The 11,615-nt window shown below is 33.8% G+C and overlaps 1 pseudogene; it reads right to left on the reverse strand.

Annotated features, from left to right (window-relative positions):
- Positions 1-11,278: 11,278 nt before the first annotated feature.
- On the reverse strand, positions 11,279-11,395 carry LOC145293423 (5S ribosomal RNA; annotated as a pseudogene).
- Positions 11,396-11,615: the final 220 nt, after the last annotated feature.

Consider the following 11,615-nt stretch of genomic DNA (forward strand, 5'->3'; position numbering starts at 1 on the left):
GCCCCTTATCTTTCTGCTCCACTCAATCAGAACTGCTCGCGCCAAATGCAGTAATAACTTAAATGTTTCATATTTTTGTTTACGACAGTGACTTTGTGAGACTCTTAAGAAACAACTCATGTCATGGACGTGCGTCTGATACAGAATTGCGCCATTGAATTCCTGCCCAAAGTTCATTGATAATGGTGGTAACTATTCTGAATAAATACATTGTAGAAACGATAAACTTCCTAATAAGTGCGCAGTACCTGTGTTCGTAGCTCTTCAACTTTTTTAGTAAAGCAAATAGGTAGCTATATTTTGGAAACGATCCATGTAAATTATTAGTATAATAAGTTAACGGGAATTTACTGTTTATTCTTTTTTTTTCATGGTAGTCACCATTCATCCAGGCCAGGAAGCCACTCGCGGCTAGGGGTTATTGCATGTACAGTAATCAATGGGATAGTATCGTCGTAATCTTAAGTAATGGAACTTTGGTAAGTGTCTTACATAAGAGGTCAATTTATCAGGATTTTTTATGTTGGACTTCCAAGTTGTGCTCAGGTGGGAAACATGCAAACGGAAGAGTTTCACAGGTGTGCACTTCTAAGAAAGACGTTTTTTTTTTCATGGAATCTACGCTTTGATTTAGGCACAGATAAAGAGTGTAGAGAATAATTGACAGTGGTGTTAGCTAGACGGGTGTTTTCGTGAAATATTGGCGAGGGGAGCAGGGATTGGAGCTCAGACGATCACTTACGATGGAAATAACAATAAAACAAAGACAGTCTCGCAACGTCTCTTCTATGGGAGAGAGGTTGCAGGGAAGAGAAAAGGAAATCCTGCACTGTCTTTTTGGCAGGATAGGCTATTTTTAGATGCCCAGATATGGCAGCAGTACTCCGAGATTCTACATGTTTAAAATGATATATAATAAGGTGGCTTTTTAGAGTGCTGCCAGGCAATGATTTGATAAATAAACACGACTTTTAGTTTGAAAATAACTACCAGTGTATACCCTAACGTGCGATACTGATCACGTGACATTGTATAAAAATCAATTGCATACTTATGTTTAAGATATTTTAAAACAGATATAATAAAACATACATCGACATATAATATATATATATATATATATATATATATATATATATATATATATATATATATAATGCACACATAATATAATCACACGCTTATATTTCGTTGGGTTGTCTAACTCTGTTTTGATAATATAAACTCTGATAATAATTCATAATGCCAAAGGAAATATTTTATATCATAATACTTTGCAAATATATTCTATCTTATTGAATTGATATCATGTTTTTTTTTATTTGGATTTATCACCAGTCATACCAGAAGTACGTTTTTTTCTGTTATTAGAGTATCTTTGGTCTTCCCATTATATCTTCCTGAGCATTATTTCTGTCAAGATGTTTTTGCTGTGAATGCAATCTCTGTTCTGTTATCATGCGACGATACTCATAGGAGCTACTTTTTTCTTTTTTATGTACAGCGCGATATGTGTTATGTTTGAATGACATAATCTTTCAAGAGATCTCGTCCATTTATTATTAAAGCTATTGTACCGCAAAAAAAATATCTCAAAATCACAAGCGGAAATTATTGTAGAAAACTCAAAGATTGCAATGCATATACTAGCAAAAAATGCACATTCCTATAATTATATATGCAAATAATGTGAGTTGAATAAACTCTAGTTGAACCCTTAAAAGCTTGATTGTTCGATAAATCTTACAAATCATGTGAGAAATGAACATGGCAGTTCTACAAAAGGAATGCAAGAGAATTAACATTGAATAAAATAAAAGAAAGGTGTTATTTTGCGAAATGAATGTGATTCGAGATATAAAAGCATTCACCGTCCATTTTAACTAACACTGTTTTTGTTTGCCTCAGTAAAGGGTCAGATAGAAGATCACATATTTTATTTTTTATATCCTTTTAAAAGTTTGTAATTTTAAAAAAAGTCCATCCCTCAAAAAGATGTAATCACAAATTGTCGAAACTACTGCGAAATACTGATAAAAAATGTCAAATAAAATACAATATCTATTTTCGAAGAAAGAAAACTGGCAAATACAATCATTCAGTTAGAAAATAGATTGACTGAATTCAAAGAGAACTGTCATGTATGGACTAATCTTTGAGTGATGCAGAATCGGGACCATTAAACATGGGACTTTAAATCAAATGTGTAGCTGGAGGGGAAGCATGGTAGTACCAGATCTTTTGTTACGCTTAGTAATTACAATAGGCGTTCTACTTTGTACCCTAGTCTGATCATTGTAAGACAATCACAAAAGAGGCATGCTTTGCTTCTGAACAAAAAAAAACATTAATAAAGATTAAAGAACTCAAACAGAGAATACACATGATTGATTCTAAATTTTAGTTTGGCATGTCTTCTCTTCCGGAAGAATTTGAAACGAGTGGCATCGACAATGACATTGCATTGCTGGCTTGTTAAGATAATGGAGTTAGTGCACTTATGATGAGTGGTCTATTTTAAAGCGTTAAAATCACCAACGGTCATTACAATAATAAAGAACTTCGGAATGCGTGTACATTTTTAAATATCAGTCAGTCACCAAAAAGACTGATGTAATGCTCGTTTTCAATACGCAGACCCGATGCGTGTTACGATCTCATAATATATATTCTAAAAGCAACTTTATAAACGCTCAAATAATTGCCATCTTACAGTGAGGTAAAATACCAGGTTGAGAAACTGGTGCGGTTTAATAAGTAATTGTGAATAAATTAAATGAATGTTTTAATAGGAATATGCAAAGTACCTTGATCTTTTGCAGATGCATGTAATTCCACGACTGTATTTTTTTTGTTTTTGTAAATTAATTTAAAAAAAAGTATTTTTAATATGACTATCAATACACACAACAAAACTTACCGACAGATTATAGATTACAGATATTTATTTATTATTGATATTTATGTTTATATATGGTTACAGATATTTATCTTTGCTTATATATGCTTTGATTGTAGTATATTAATTCTAAGACAAGCCTAGTCAGGTTTATACGATTCATTTCTGAAGATAATGAATATAGCTGTCCATATCATAACGATGAGTTAAAAACGTAATACTTATTGAGTTTCATTAAAGTGGAAATTATTCATACGCATCTTGTGCTTGGTGGTTGGCTTGTATTAGCTCATCACTAAAACACTCCTACGAAGATGCGACGTAAATAAGTCTGCTTGAAGAAAGTGAATTGAAGGGTCATGAACGAATGTTAATGTCATTATTTGATCAGACAATAGGAAGCTGAACAAGATTGTTTCTTCTGGTCGCCTCGGTTATTTGTTTCTATTAGAGGCAATGGCTTTAGTAAGCCTGGAAAATCAACAACCCTGCGGTCAAATGAAACATATCAGATTGTTGTTGACTCGTGATCAGTTGCCGTGACAAATCAATCAGCCTGGCACATCCTAAGGTTATGTACTTAACGCTTTACTCATAGCGTGTTATTGCAGAAGTTTCGAGGTTTCGTAATTATAGGATCGACTAAGTATATAAATAGGAAAAATGCATTACCATCCGGAAATAATAGTCTGTGGAATTCGTGTGTAAATTAATATCTAGTTTATTACGTTTCGAAACATCGTTTACGTGGAATAAGAACAGAACTGAGTGTAAAATTATATTACTATATATAATAATACAATTTTCGTAACGTATGATATTGATAAAAAGAAAAAATATATGCTTTCATTTTTTTACTGATGTTAGTTTAACATGCAATATGCATTTTATCTAACACACACACGTACACACACGCACACACACGCACATATATATATATATATATATATATATATATATATATCAATATATATATATGCACACACACACACACACATATATATATATATATATATATATATATATATATATATATATATACTTTCATATAGCTAGATATATACGCATAGTAATATACCAATAATATTAGAAATATCTGGTATAAAATAACTATACTCCACCAATATATTCTCTAATACAGAATATAATTGAAAACACCGGTCTATAAAAATGTACAATATAGTTTTCTACTGTAGCTTTCAAGGATTACAAAGGATTATTCGAGTAGATCTTTCTGCAATAACATGAGCTTTAGCAACACAAATGCATTTTATTTTATTTATAATCAAAGTAAGCTGGGATTTACTAAGTTTTCTGCAATATAATATTAATGGTTTAAATTTTTTTCTATCAGGAATTTTCCACAAACGATATAAATTTATATCGCAGCGTTCGTCATTTTCATTTTTTTCCAAATGAATTATTTACTTTGTTCAAAAAAATATTTTCACTAAGTTGTAGCTAAATATTGTACATGAGTACCAGCTATGATTGCGTTGTTCAGTGAAGTGTTTACGTAATATTTGGAAATGTTGGTCCCAAAATAATATGATGGAATTATTTGCTAAAAAGAGAAGCGCTGTATATGTTCATATTGCAACGTACTCTTAACCTGCACATTTTGATAATTATCTTACACACTTTGCAAGGCAGAGTTATCTTGATTATACTATAAAAGAGAAATGCAAAGCTCCGTCCATGGAAGAAATCAACAACTTTTCCGGGTTTTTTTTTCTTTCTGTTTTGGAGCAATCTTGATTATGCGTAAGTAATAATAGTTTGTGTATTTAACATCATATCTTATATTTATTTAGTCATCGAATGAAATCATGCCGCCTTACAATAAAAGTTGGTTTGTTGGCTGTTTAACGGCATATATACCCTTTTCAGATTATTTAATGCCGAATCAAGTTATCCCGAAGAAAAACATTTTAATAGAATACATTTTGCATTTCAAGTCGGCTTCTATTTAACATATAGTTGCAACCCTAACAGGTCCTACCACTCCGGGTCAGAGTAGACATGGGAGCAATGCCAAATAAAGTTTGGGTCGACACTCCCCAATCCCACAAGCTGGGGTCTCACCATCGGATATAGTTTAGGTCATATCCAGGATCATGCAATAAAAGAAAAATTAAGCGAGCCTTTATTATTTAAACTATATTTAAATATTACTGTAGTATTTACAAAATTGAAAGATTTAACTAATTGCAGCGTTTTTTTATAGTTTTTAAAGGTATTCCTCCGACTATGAGAAATTTAGAATATTGTGAGATATTCACAATACCTGCTACTTTGTGAGATATTGAAATAGTCGGCTTTACACTTGATGATATACTAAGTAAAGAGAGTCTGATAATCTAAAATTAATATAAGATTAACAAATATGAAATATATGTACATATTTTAGAAGTATTCATTAAAGATAGCTTTACATTTCTCGTATAAAAGTGAAGGATATAATACATATTTTGAATACCTATAATTGCTAAAATAACACCAGAAAAATATTTTACTTTATTATATAGATGCATTTTAAAATATATTTCTATTAAACGAACGGAAAACGTAGATTTAAAGCAAAATAGAGGGGTAAGTATGAGCCATAATATGAGAATAATTAGCCATAGTACAGGGTAAGAATGAGCCATAATATGAGAATAATTAGAAGGTGCATCGTGAATAAGGTTATCTAAAAGCATGGAGTAGAGATTTAGAAAATTATGCTGAAACACAAAAGAAACAATAGATATAGACAAACACGACATGAGGAGCAAGGGATTGTTGAGCGGTAGACAATCTAATCGATCCCGTGTTTATTTTTTGGAAAAGATCCAGGTAGAAGTCCAAGCAAATCCGCTGTACCAACTTTTCAATTTTAATTAGCAAAGGGATAATTGCATAAATAAATAAATAAACAATATTAAATTTATTAAACACTTGAACGAACTTGGCAAAATCACTTGCAACTAATTAATAATCTGCTCTAATTGGAAAAATTATGCGTAACGTTCTGACTTAGTAATGCCTGTCCCTTTCTTCTTTCTCTTCAATCCATATTATCCTCATTCCTATCTATCTATCTATCTATCTATCTATCTACTATCCATCTTATATATATTCACACACATCTATCTATCTATCTATCTATCTATCTATATATATATATTTCTCGCTTTATATATAAATATATATATATATATATATATATATATATATATATATATATATATATACACTTCAGAAGAATATAATGCAATACATCTACTGGTATGCACATCCAGTGATTATCTGTCTTACAATATATTATTGGATGTAAAACAATTCCCGCTAAAGAAAAAAATGCTCATTATACCAGATAGAGCAAATAAATCATAATTTAGTAATGTAAATTTTTTGATAGGAAAGGGTTTATTTCAAGTCTAGAATTTGTATTATATGCAAGGCAAACAATACATTTTAATAAGTATATCTACTTAATCTATAGGTGTTCGAAGTTTACACATATCCCCAGAGGAAAAATATAAGCAACTTTTATAAATTGTAAATATCTATTTTGCTAAATGCAATAAACAAAAGTTTTTTAAGTTTTTAAATCATAGAATAAGGGAATTTTTCCTGTCGGCCTTTTTAAGGCCAAAGCCATTTGGAACTGGGACGAAGAGTGAAGTTATTTGTAGCTTATTTCATATTACTGTATATGGGTTAATGGCCTTGCCCTTTGTGTATCTGTATCTGGCTTGGTGGCCTTGCCCGTATGTCTTTGTCGTAGAACACTGCCACTTTTCCGTTTGATGTTATCAGTGGTTGTTCATGTTCCCAGTTGTCCGACGGCCATATCTAGTTGTATCACCCCACCGATCTTCCAGTTTAAGTATCTACATACTTTGTTGTAGCGGGTAGAGTAATGACCATCGGCTAGAAGGATCGATTTGGTGGCGTTGGCTCTCAACAGCCGAGTTATAGAATCTGCATTGGTCGGTCTTTTGTAGACTAGCTATTTTCTTAAATCCATTTTGAGTAAGTCTTGGTCTTTTGCAGCTATTATTAATCGTTCCTCATCAAATGGAATTTTTTCATCTTTAAACCATTGTAGTGAAGCCTCTTTGTCAATGTCGTTCCGGTTCAGCTCTTCCATGCACCTTCCTGTTCTCTTATGTTGTTGCCATCATTCTAGTCTTCTCTTCAGTTCCCTTTTTGTATACTCCTCTCTCTTCTTTCGAGCGATTGGGGTTGCTGAGTTGTTATCTTCTTCTATTGTGTTATCCAATGTTTTACCACTAAAATTTTCGCCAGGTTTGCTGAGGCAGACTTTTGGTGTGATGTTCATTCACCATTTTTATTTTTGGTTCAGAAGACCATTTGATATATTGGCTTATGCTTACCATTGAAACTTGGTATTCGTGGTTACTTTCAGTGAGGGCTAAACCACCTACTCTCCGTCCTAAGTACAACCTGTCCATGCCCTGATGTTTGTAAATGACTTTATGACGGGCCAGCATTTTCCGAGTTTTTACGTCAAGGTTATTGATGCAGGTGTGTGTAAAATTGATTATGCCAAATCTATAACAGCCAACGGGTATTGCCAATTGATTGATGGCAGTAATTTTGTTTTTCGGTAGTAATTCTGATAAGAGGATTTTTTAACGTCACTTGAAGTATTCATCCTGCACTTTTTCTCTCATCTTTCTATGTTCAAGCGTCTCATTCTCCTCTACTCCCAGGTATTTATAGACATCATCTTCTACAAGGTATTCAATAGAGCCATTGCGAAAATATAGATGTTCTGATGTTACCATTTCTTTATGGTGCACTTAGCGCATTTGTCGAATCCAAACTCTATGCAGATGCTCTGTGTATAATTTTTAACATGTCTATCAGAGAGACAAGTTTTTTTCTCGGATGTCTTATACAGTTTCAAATAGTCCAGAAAGAGTAGATGGTGTTCTCTTTTATTTTCCTTGTGCTTTCTGTCTATGCTGAGATTGTACCAGCATGGGATCGTTTAAGTAGCATACTTGGTGGATCCATTGTGAGGCAGAAAATGAGCGGTGAGAGAATGTCTCCCTGGAATATTCCTCGCTTGATCTTAATGTTTGGGGTCTGTATCCATCTTTCCTGTACTGTAGCGTAATGGATGTGCTCCATTTTGTCATTTGCTTCTGGAAGAATAATTTAATATCTGTGTGTACATTAAACAGATCAAAACAGCGAAGTATCCAGGAATGAGATATACTGTCGAAGGCCTTCTTGTAATCAATCCAGACCATTGACAGATTTTGTGTCTTCTTCTGCAGTCTTCTTGTATTGTTGTATTGAAAAAGAGTTGGTATTTTGTGCCAGCTTTTTCCTTGTACACCTTCTCTCCTCACATTCGAAGTAATCGCCAGCAACTAGATGGTCGTATGTTGCATCGGTGATTATTCCTGTAAGGAGCTTGTAAGTTGTTGTAAGACAGTAGATTGGTCGATATTTGTTAGCCATGTGGCTGTCCACATTTTTGGGAATAAGTGATGTACTGCCTACAGTAAGCCATACAGGGGCTGTTCATCATCACTGATGAATCTATAAAATGCCGTTTTTTTACAACACAACTTATCAAGGCCCGGAAGCCACTCGGGGATAAGGGTTTTTGCGTGGCGAGTACGTTAGTGTTGAGATGTCATTAAAGGTCTTACTTAAGGGGGCGGTTCATCAGGATTTGTTTATGTTGGACGGTGTTGGGAAGCACTTCTCTTTAATCAACGCTTAAACAGTTTTGTAAGTATGGGGACAAGTTTTGGTTGAAGCTTTTTCAGCAGTATAATTGGAATGCCGTCAGGGCCAGTTGCTTTACTGGAATCAATGTTCTTGATTAGCTTAGCGATCTCACGCACAGATATTTGTATGTTGTATAGCTTATTGACTGTTATAGGAGGAAATACGGGGAGTTGATCGGCTTCGTCGCTTAGGGTAGAATTAGCTGCAAAGTTCTGATGCTGACGAGATGACGTCAGGTCAATTGATGATGGTTGGGATATAACGCTTCTGTTTACGATCCTGGTTTCTGTTTGCCCAACCTGGTGTGAACCAAGGCGCTGCTCAGCTTCTTTGGATTTAACGGACTTAGCATATAGCTCTTTTGCATTTTGTATTACTCTTTTACAGTTGTTGCTGGCAGTCCTGAAAGTAGTTCCAGTCATAGCGCATCTATTACCTACATCTATGGCTTGGCATAGTGATGGCATTGTGTTTTTTTTCAGACAGAAATTTGGTATGCGGTCTGTTTCTGGGGTCTTGAAATTACTGCATTGAGCTACCATTCTGCAGACCGCTTCCTTTGAAATTTTTCGAGCTGGCATTTTTTTCTCCGTTTTATTTTCTTTGATGGCATTTATTCAATTACTCTCTTTATGTACTTTAGTGCCCTCATAAAATTACTTAAAGAGGTTTTGAACTTCTTGAGTTGGTGCGGAGCTCACCTTTATTTATTCTCTAACGAGGCTCCTATAAACCATTCTTAGGTGTGTTGCAAAAATGTATTTATCCTTTTCTTCTTCAAAATGTTTGGTTTTATTTTTATTTATGCAGCTAATGCTTTTATTTCGGCCTGATTTCTGAAATCATATCTCTTAGCTGCGCTGGGTTTTAGAATGAATTGTAAGTTATCCACTTGTTCACCTTCTCATTTATTTTTTTGTTTTTTGCCTGTTGTTTCACAGGACAGGAATACACATATCTGGCCAGTCTCCTCTCGGAGTCTATTTATTTTCTGCTGGAATTTTCGTTTCCATGCTGTGTTATATGATTTAGATTCATGTTCCGTAATTTGTGTTATTTTCCTTACAAAAATCAAGGGGCCCACGACATGGGGCTAACAATTGAAATCTATATGAGATACATAGGTATTCGAATGTTCTATTAAACTTCTTTATCTCTCGAACGCCGGGATAGTAAAGAAAGTGAGGAGATAGTCTTCCTCTTCCCAATTAACCATTTTCATATATTGTAGTATATCCTTCATTTTGGTGTGTTGGTCTTACTGGATTCCAGGACAAGAAGGTGTGTTGTTTGGTGGAGTATCTAGCTTTGTGCTGTTACTTGAAGTAATATCCCTTGGAGAAGGTGCACCATTCCTTGTAAAAGTTCATGTGAGTTAGCTATAGTGACGAGATCTTATTTGGGCTGCGAATACTATGTGCGTTTGAATATTTCGTCAAGGTTTACATTTAGAGAGAATTATCCTCATGCCAGGTTGTTCTGACAAAGCCCTGTACAGAAATACCTAAGAGTCTCGAAGTTAATGTGTCTAGTAGGAATTCACGTTCTTTCCTGTAGGATATCAAGGTCTCTCCAGTAGGCATTCAAGTTCTCTCCAACGGTGTGATTTTCCTTGTGTAGCTTTACAATAGCTTTTCCCACAGAGTAATCAAGTTTTTGCGTTTCGCCGTGATGCCGGCTAATGCAACGTTTACACATGAATAAGTAAGACATATACTTTAGGGGGAATACAAAAATTGCATCTGCCATACATTGTTTTTTCTCACTTCTGTCCCTTGTTTTTGGGCGTTCCTATTTGGAAAATGAATGAATTCCTTTTCTATCCTTTGCGAATGATTCAAATTTTGTATGTTATTATGGATTATAATGAAGGCCAGTTGTACAGATTTCAGCTTTTCACAGTTGTTATTTCTAACAAATATCAGGTTTTAAAATGTAAAATGTTATTTCTTTAGGTTTGGATGCTGTTGTGTATATATATATATATATATATATATATATATATATATATATATATATATATATATATATATATATATACGAGCAAACAGTTAATAAAACATGTGAAAAACACTTTGAAATGAGTTAAAAACATATTTAATCTGAAAAGGAAACACTAGATAAGTGGATAGTCCTTAATCCGCGGGGTTTCGAAGAAATACTTTCCCTCTCATCAGAGGGTAGGAATCAGCAAAATGCGGGATCGAATTTTGCATGCAAAAGTATTTGTGGAAACAACAAGTAAGTCAAAGGTCTTACTTGAAAACAAAAAAAGTGAAGCAGAAGGAATATGGTGAAGAAAAAGGTGATTACACATGGATGGATAGTCTGGTGGAAGATAAATACTCCAGTGACGCTAAAATCCAAGTATATAATTTTAAGAAAGCTATATATATATATATATATATATATATATATATATATATATATATATATATATATATATATGAAGCAGTCTCCTTCAATATTGGACGGACTATGGATACCCAGGAAGTGTTGCTCGCGCGTGAAATTTTTGTGGCAGGAGGGGCGCAACTGAAATACCTCTCCTGAGACGATATTGTTAAATACCAGTTGCAACTGAAATATAGGACGACTGAAAACGAGATTAGCGGAGAGCACATACAGCACCTAGAATTCCCAAGTCGTCCCCCATCTGAGACTAACCAGGCTCAGTGTTGCTTAACTTCGGTGATCTGACGAGAACCGGTGTGTCAACGCGATTATGCCGTATATATATATGTAAATATTACGCAAGCAAAAGAAGTAGACAAGCATGTTTCCAAAAAGTGTGTATATTATAAAAAACAAGTGTTCTAGAATTTCATGATGTGATATACATTACCGTCGGTATGTTTAATATTATAGAAAAAGACTTGATTATAAAATACGTACATAATACTGCATATTTGTTAGTGAAAAAAATGCATGTCCTCACTTACAAGCTTACTGTAAT

Source organism: Euprymna scolopes, chromosome 14, assembly GCF_053919585.1.
Source record: "Euprymna scolopes isolate OS-2025 chromosome 14, ASM5391958v1, whole genome shotgun sequence".
NCBI lineage: Eukaryota > Metazoa > Mollusca > Cephalopoda > Sepiida > Sepiolidae > Euprymna > Euprymna scolopes.